The sequence below is a fragment of the Aphelocoma coerulescens genome, unplaced genomic scaffold (genome assembly GCF_041296385.1).
Source record: "Aphelocoma coerulescens isolate FSJ_1873_10779 unplaced genomic scaffold, UR_Acoe_1.0 HiC_scaffold_87, whole genome shotgun sequence".
Classification (NCBI taxonomy): domain Eukaryota; kingdom Metazoa; phylum Chordata; class Aves; order Passeriformes; family Corvidae; genus Aphelocoma; species Aphelocoma coerulescens.
Window position 1 is genome coordinate 1376876 of NW_027184071.1, and position 7768 is coordinate 1384643.

Sequence of the window (7768 nt, forward strand, 5' to 3'; positions counted from 1 at the left end):
AAATCCCAGTCTCTTACTAAACTGATCATTTTGCATCTGATATCTGGTGTTTGCAGACTCAATCCTTAGAGAGATTTTTTTTTTTTTCAGCTGAGTGTAACATAATGGTCTGCTGAAAGGTGTAGAAATAATTCTGGGAACTCAAGAGAAAATACAGTGTACAAATACAATTTCGCCATCCAGTATTTTTAAAAACATATTGTGCAGATTTAAAATGCATTTGGAATGAAAAAATCATTTCAGAAATATAAGTGACTAAAATTTTTGTGTTTATCAGTAGATGAGAAGAAGAAAGAGCTACAATGGGTGTATCCTTCCTAGTCAATTAACATTTTCTGGGACTATTTTATGGCAAAGAGACTAAAGAACATTAAATAACCCATTTGTTCTATTAAACATCAGGCAGCTGGAGAGGTTATTCTTGTTTGTGATAATATCTGGGCTTGATGGTTATTTTTGACATGCTCATTGGTCCAGAATGGTAAGAAATCCCAGGAACAGACTGAGAAATTTCAGTCCTTGGCAGTGCCTTTGGTATCTTTTCTACCCCTACTGCTACATCTCTTGGTACCCCCCAAGGCAACAGGAAATCCAGCCATGAGACACATAGCCATGAAAAGTCACATTTCTTTTACTTGACAACTTGGAGAACTGTTGTGTTTACTTTAAATTTTAAATAAACTGGGGTTAAAATTTGACCATTAAAAAAAAAAAAATAAAGACACCAAATATATGATTCATCTGCCTAACACATTTCCATGAGGTAGCTACAGATTTCTGTGATCAAAACAAAAGGATGTACCTACCTTTCCATACCAACTAAATCAAAATCACCTCTAATATCAAATACTTCCAGATAAGTAAATTTGTCTTTGAAGATTAAAATTTCCTCATGTAGAACATCTAAAAGGAACTGCTCAAACAGCTTTGACTCAACTGGAATGGAATTATGTTCTCTTATGGAGAAGAAGCTTGTAGGCAGATATAGAAATAGTAACAGCATTCTGAATAAAAACAAACAAAAAAAGCTAATTCAGGTAAAAAATACAGATTAAAAAAGAGATTTATCAATCTTAATTTTCATATTGTATTTACTTCTTTGGTAATTTTATTTGCCTTGTTTTCATATTTGTTTCATAACTATGAGTAAATGAAGAAGTCGATTTCAGAAAGGCAAAGCTGTCATTATTAATTACAAGAGATGTATAAAGGTAGACATTCCCCAGACACAAACCTCATTAATCTATGCACCATCCCATTAACCTAAACTCAGAAATGCTTGTGAGGCAGCCAACAAACAATGGTATTTTGTCTTTGGGCAAGAAACAGATTAAACAGAAGAATGTTAATATTTTATTACAAACTTCCCGATGGATATCCTCCATTGCTGTAAATGTGGAGGAAAAAAAGAAAGACAGAATATTATTTCAGTGAAAACAGTGCTTGCAAGATCACAGCCTGAACAAATCTTTTTGATCCTGTTCTTTTGGATAGTCAGAGAACTGACTCACCATGAGCAATTTTACCTAGGTAAATATCAGCTGGATTGTCTCCATCCTCTCCACTCAGAATCGGAATACTCGCTCAATGGTCTCCACCAGCACATGTATGGATGTATCATTTGTAGACATGCAAGTAAAGGTCCCAGGGTGGAAAATCAGACCATTATTGGCAGCTTCTTTGTCTCTTCAGTAGCCAGTTATACCTGGATTGTACATGACACTCTGCTTGTAAATCTATTTAGCATAAATTAATGTCACAGATTGCAATGACTATAAAAGCAACTGAAAAGGTAGAGAATGTGTAGCAAACACCCAGGATATAAAAAAAAAACATTATTGCTGAGAAAATCAACTTGAATTTCGGCAGGATTCCAATGGGAAGGAAGTGCAGCTCATAAAAAATGAATTAAATGTCTTACTGTCTTACACAACTGACAAAACATAGCAGACATTTAGCAAGTGTGGCTCTGTCAGGATATAAGGACAATAATAATAGAATCATGGAATCATAGAATGGTTTGGGTTGGGAGGGACCTTAAAGATCATCCAGTGCTACCCCTGCCACGGGCAGGGACACCTCCCACTGTCCCAGGCTGCTCCCAGCCCCAATGTCCAGCCTGGCCTTGGGCACTGCCAGGGATCCAGGGGCAGCCCCAGCTGCTCTGGGCACCCTGTGCCAGGGGCTGCCCACTCTCCCAGGGAACAATTCCTGCCCAATCTCCCATCCAGCCCTGCCGTCTGGCACTGGGAAGCCATTCCCTCTTGTGCTGTCACTCCAGGTCCTTGTAAACTGTGTCTCTCCATCTTTCTTGTCAGGTAGTGGAAAGCTGCAATAAGGTCTCACCAGATCTCACTCACGAAGAGCTTTTAAATGACCTTAAAAAGCATTAAAATAACATTAATAATGTCATATTTTGTGTCACAAAGTATGTTCAAGTTATATGGCTTTTTTTTTTTTCCATTTCAGAGCTATATTTCAGGTTTGGGTATGCACCCAGGCTCTTGGCATTTCCCTGCACTTCCATCCCTCCAGGTGGGAAAGATTAATTTGAAGAGACAGATCAACAGTGGAACCAGACAAGGAAAAACTCCTGGGTCACCTGGTGGGAAAACAGCTGCTTGGATCATCTAGAAAGGAGGGATCTGGGAACTAAAGGGCTTACATCACATGAGGCCCACAAAGAAGATGAGAGAAATGTTACCTCTGTTTGTTCAGCATCTGGAGAGGGGACAGAGAGAAAACATTTAATTACCACACACCACTCCATCCTGAGCTCCACCACACACCACCCTTTAAACACAATGAAATGGTGCACTAGGTGCAGTAGCAACATTTTTAAAACATTCTGCACATATTTAGAAACCAACAATGGCCACTTACTGAGAATTTTTTTTTATTGCCATCACTTAAACCTTGAATTACCAAAAATCATGAGCAATTTCAAGCAAAATGTCTTTTCCTGTGCTTCTTAACCTGGTGTTCAGAGTTCCCAGGCAATTATTCAGTGAGTCTCTAATGTTGCTGAACTTTCCACTGTCATCTGGTGAGTAAGGAAAAAAATATTCACAGGAAAAATTTATGCAGATGAAAGGAAAATAGCCTGGCTAAATGCAACGATACCTACTCAGAATAGTCACAGGAAGACAGTAATGTTCTACTTTCTTTAATTTTGATCAATTTGTTAAAGCTTCCTGATGTGAAGAAACTTTTTATTTTTTTAAACATATTAGATATTTGTAAATAAATTAGTGAAATGTTTTGGGTTGGAGTATTTTTTCTTCTTAACCTGGTGAAATTAAACAGAAACGTTTCTGATTTTGTGATTACATAAGTTATATTATAAAAATGTATGCAGAGCATAAAAAAAAAAAAAAAACTATAAGTAAGGCTATATTAAAGAAGCATAGGATGTATTTTCTTCACATATTTCTTATCCACCTTCAAGAATTTGTGCTCAAGTACTTGGAGCCAGATGTAGATGTAAATTACTGTGTTTTACACCCTCTAATGGATGTTTTCCCTATTAATTTGCCTCATGGATTTCTGAAGGCATTAATATCATTGCCATCTGGAACATCCTGTGGCAATGAACTCCCCAGTTTAACCACACATTTTGTAAACTTTTTTCTTTGAAACCACCTGCCTGCTCATTTCATTTGATGCCCCTAGCTGTTGTAGTATGAGAAAAAGAAAATAATTCCAACTCATTGGCCTTCCCTGTGCCACTTATCATTTTACTTACCTCCACTACGTTCCACATCAGTTTTCTTTTCCAGGCTGCAAAGTCTTAATGTATTTTATCTTTTCACACAGGCTTTTTCTCAAAGTCTGATATTTTATTCATCTGCATACTTTTCTTTCTTTTTCAGGCAAAGGAGAGCAGAAATAAATTGTGTCCTGTTCTGATACCATCTCCGAACGTTGTAACCTCCAAAATGCAAAGAGTTTTACTTGAGAAATATCCTAAGAAGGCTGCTTGCAGTCCAGAAAAGCAGTTAAGGAAAGGATTATTTTTCCTTTGGCTTCAGTGAGGTCATTTATGTTCAAGTCAAAGAGATACTCAAAATTTTTATAGGTCATGAAGTACTCAGCATTTGTCAAACAGTATATATAGGAAACACTATTTTTCTTATAGCTAGATGTTAGAAAACGCTCTCAAAGCTTTTTCCAGGAGGTCAGAAGAAAGAAAGGAAATTTAAAAAAAAAACCAAAAACCCAGAAGGATAATTTACACAAAAGAAAGGTAAGTATATGGCCAAGATCATTTCAGTGATAATAAGGTCTAGATAATGAGATTTATGAAGATGAGGAAAGAAAATTATAGCTAATGGACAGGAAAGAAAAAAAAAAAAAGAAAAAAGGAAAAAATAATTAATGCTCAGTTTACAGACCTTAGAAATACATGTCTTTTTTCCATGGTGTCTTTCATTAGGTCAGTAGCTTGTGAGGGTAATCATGAGCATGGAAGTGTTGCTGATTCCCAATGCATGTAGAGATGAGCTGTGGCTAACTTGGGTAAACCAGCAGTGCAGCCACCACCCTCTGGGCAGTTTCTCACTAAATCTCTGTTGTCGAGGCTCTCACACAGGCAGGGATTAATTTCTGCTGCACCTTGGTTTGGGCCAAATCTCCAGCTTCAGCTGTGATCCTCCCCTCACTGCTTTCTTTCCTGGGGTTTCTTCACCTCATCATGTCAGTGCTGCTTTTTCTCTCAATCTTTGAGAGTTTCACTGTATTTCTGACTGTTGCAAGCTGTGTCCAGCTCATCAGTCTGGCCTTTCCTTCTCCCCACTGAAACAAAGGGTTTTAAATCTCACAGTGAAAAGCTGTTGGATGAACATTCCTAATAACAATTTTGAGTCAAAATTGGGAACATATTGGGAATTTATTCACCACAGACATTTTCAAAAACCCAACAATTTTCAGGCATTTATTTACACTATGACATCCAGGATTTTTCATAGACACTGCCAAAACTGTGCCCAATGTCTTGCATCATGGTATAGGTGTTTTGTTTATTTTAATTACTACCAAAACATCTCATCTATCTTTGTTTAGTGGATACCCCAAACTTCATCCAGCTAAACAGTGTTTTTTACATTTGCTGCCCTGCTTAGACAATTGCCATTGAGTTTTCTTGGGTGTACAAACCCATGAAGTGGCTCCCTTACTGCAGCTGCAATGTATTAATCAAGGTTTGTGGGGTGTACAGGCCTTTGACTCCTTAGCTCTCTCAAGATATTTCTTGTTCTATGACATCTAATTCATCTCTAGTTATCTGATAACCATTAAACCATTCTTTATTGAATTTTGTTCTTCAGCTATTGATTGAGTTCTCGAAGTGTTGTGGGTCCATGGAGCCCCTTCCTGCAGGTGCAGTGAGGTAATTTCTCAGGGATTCCTACTGACACTCAGCCAACACAGATCTAAATCAAAACCAGCTAAAATAACACCGTTGAACATTGCTTAACTAATTAAACACAGTTAATTATAAAATTTTTAAAAATCACAAAATAGGATATAACTAATTGTCACCACCTTCAAACTAACAAGGCTCCAGATCCCATGTGCTTTCTTGCAAACAGACCAAAACTACAGCAGTAATTACGGCTCCTCCTTTGCTTCTTTCCGTACAGCCAGGATCAGGATCACAGCTTGATGGGAATTTTTCTGGGCTGTGGGATTGTCCATGGGTGGCTCTGCAGAAAGAGCTGAGGAAATGCTCACAGCTAAGAGGTAGTGGACACAGTTCATTGCTATGGAAAGACCTGAATTCCTTCACAGGGTAGGAGTCCAAATCAGGTAATCTTTCTCCAAAAAACCCATCTGGGCCAATTAGGCCCATTCCAGAGCAAACATATCAAAGCTCCTTTAGGACCAGAGCTGTTGCACTGTCTGAGGGGAACATCAGGGCTTGGGAGTGCTGTGAGTACCTGGTTTTGAAGCCATGTTCATAGCCTGTTCCTAGATGTGTCTATCGAAAAAGTGTTATTCAGACAACACAGACACTGCTGGATGACAGCTAGGAGCAATGTGCCTGTTAGAACTTATTTTACAGTTATGTTTTAGTGGTATTATTTATTTAAATATGTGCACATGTATTTTTTAGTGTACTTCAGCTGCCTGGGTTTGCAATTTTGCCTGCTGTCTGATTTAAAACCAAAATGAAAAAAAAAAAAAAAAAAAGGAAAAAAAAAAAGAAAATTCAAGCAGATTTTCTTGGCTTGAACAAATCATCTTTTTATGTTCTCCTATACCATTCATTCTTGACATTAACTTTGAACATCTTTGATTATTGAGGTTAAAGTAGACCATTTTAGGATTTAAGTGCAGTTAGTTAAATAATAAAATATTAAGGACTTCCAGAGCTTTACTATGTAGAAGCTTATCACAGAATAATTGAAAGATTAAGGTGCAGTCACTGATGACAATTCTCTGTGATTACATGTCAGGTTGTTTGAAGGACAATGCTGAACTACGGGAAGAAGAAACTTTTCAAATATATATATTTTATATTCAACTTCTTAATTCGCCAGCTAAGCAATACAAATTTTTAGTCAATACTTAGATTTCTTGTAATGTTTATTGCATGTTAACTTTGAAAAAAATGCCTTGCAGCCATTTCTGCCATTTGTGTTTCTTGTATCATGAGACCTTAGAGCTTCAGAGCAAAACCAGGAGGATTTAAAAAAAAAACCATCTGAGGAAGTAAGGAAGTTGTTCTATCTGGGTGAATTTCGGTGAATGTGTGCCCAACCTCAGTGCACAGACGTGTTGCTGAAACTGCACAAGCCATGGGAGACCATGCACAGCTTCTTGGTATGGGTCACTCATAAAAATTTAATCATCTCACCAGCCCTGCAGGTGGGGGCTCAGCTGAGGGGCAGAGGGGCAGAATCCCCCCTGCCCTGCTGCCCACGCTGGGGCCCAGCCCAGCCCAGGGGGTTTGGGGCCCCAGCACAGGGGGTTTGGGGTCCCAGCTCAAGGGGGTTTGGGGTGCCAGCATAGAGGGGTTTGGGGTGCCAGCACAGGGGGTTTGGGGTGCCAGCACAGAGGGGTTTGGGGTTCCAGCACAGGGGGTTTGGGGTCACAGCTCAGGGATTTTGGGGTTCCAGCACAGGGGGGTTTGGGGTCACAGCTCAGGGGGTTTGGGGTCACAGCTCAGGGATTTTGGGGTTCCAGCACAGGGGGGTTTGGGGTCACAGCTCAGGGGGTTTGGGGTCTCAGCTCAGGAGTTTTGGGATCACAGCTCAGGGGGTTTGGGGTTCCAGCTCAGGGGGTTTGGGGTTCCAGTACAGGGGGCTTGGGGCCTCAGCCCAGGGGGCTTTGGCATCCCAGCCCAGGGGGGTTTGGCATCCCAGCACAGGGGGTTTGGGGTCCCAGCTCAGAGGGTTTGGGGTTCCAGCACAGGGGGGTTTGGGGTCGCAGCCCAGGGATTTTGGAGTCTCAGCTCAGGAGTTTTGGGGTCACAGCTCAGGGGGTTTGGGGTTCTAGCTCAGGGGGTTTGGGGTTCCAGTACAGGGGGTTTGGGGTCCCAGCACAGGGGGCTTGGGGTTCCAGCACAGGTGGATTTGGGGTTCCAGCATAGAGGGTTTGGGGTCCCATCACAGGGGTTTGGGGTCCCAGCTCAGAGGGTTTGGGGTCCCATCACAGGGGTTTGGGGTCCCAGCTCAGAGGGTTTGGGGTCCCAGCACAGAGGGTTTGGGGTCCCAGCTCAGGGGGTTTGGGGACCTGGCTCTCCCCCACAGCACCCCCAGGGCTTCTC